Source organism: Penaeus monodon, chromosome 20 (genome assembly GCF_015228065.2).
Source record: "Penaeus monodon isolate SGIC_2016 chromosome 20, NSTDA_Pmon_1, whole genome shotgun sequence".
NCBI classification, from domain to species: Eukaryota; Metazoa; Arthropoda; class Malacostraca; order Decapoda; family Penaeidae; genus Penaeus; species Penaeus monodon.
The window spans coordinates 17,352,169-17,353,268 of NC_051405.1; positions in this window are offsets into that span (position 1 = coordinate 17,352,169).

Here is a 1,100-nt window from a genome sequence, read left to right on the forward strand (position 1 = left end):
TTTTCCCATGTATTAAGTATTCAAAATTATCTAATTGTAATAACCAACTGAAATGTATTCATAAAATATTTATGGCAGAATCATCAAATGAAATATCAAAAGTCATGCATTAAGCAAATTTCTAAAGATAACCTAAAAATCAGGATTACCAGGAGGAAAAACCCTGCCGCCCTAAAAGCTGAGAGCACATTAAGCCAAACAACTATATTGCATTTTTGGCCCAATGTTTCGCGGTCGTCAGAGATGTTTCGAAGTCCGTCTCGAACACCCAATGAGTAACCCTGTTTGGGTTAGGAGCGTTTCGAAGCTTCATTCACTATCACGAGGTATGTTGCGTTATTCACCGTGATATCGTTTTGTGGCGCTTGTAAATGGAGCAACTTAGTGCAATTCTAATTTTTACATGCCATTTTACTGATATTCTCGATATCAATTACGATGCATTGCAAATATTTGTTCTTAGTTATTAGGTGTTCGCTTTTCTTCAGCTGTCACGATGATGGCTGAAGACCAGATGAGTGGTTGCCGATCGAGGTTACTGAGTAATTTTGATGTCTATACTTTATCGAAATGAGAAGATACATTAAAGGTTTGGATATATAAAAATACGTTCTGTGTTTATGATTTCCACACAATATGCCGTGATGATTTTACGAGGAGACATTTACAGTGCATAAAAACTGATTATTCAAAATAGTTTTGGAGTAACTTTCTAATCACATACAAGATGAAGCCCAATCAAGCAGGTGTAGCCTGCTTGATTGTAGCCAGACTCATAGGTGTTTTTTTTTTATAAATTCTCGAAAAATCGTCGTTAGGCCTTTGTAGGCATTTGAATCAGTATGTTCGTTAGCTTGCATTTCAGGCGCGAACACTGAAAAGGATGCTCAAGGTGTAATGTATTTTTGTGTCCATAATTTCTCTAAAATTTCAGATCATTATCATTTCACGTTTTCTTTCGTTCTTCCATACGATTACATAATAAGGTTTACAACCAGGTGAATAAGGATATTATTTGCGCTTTATTTTCTTTATTCATTTGATCAGAAAATATCTGAGCATAGGGAACTGACAGGGCATCGTGAATCATACAAACCGTG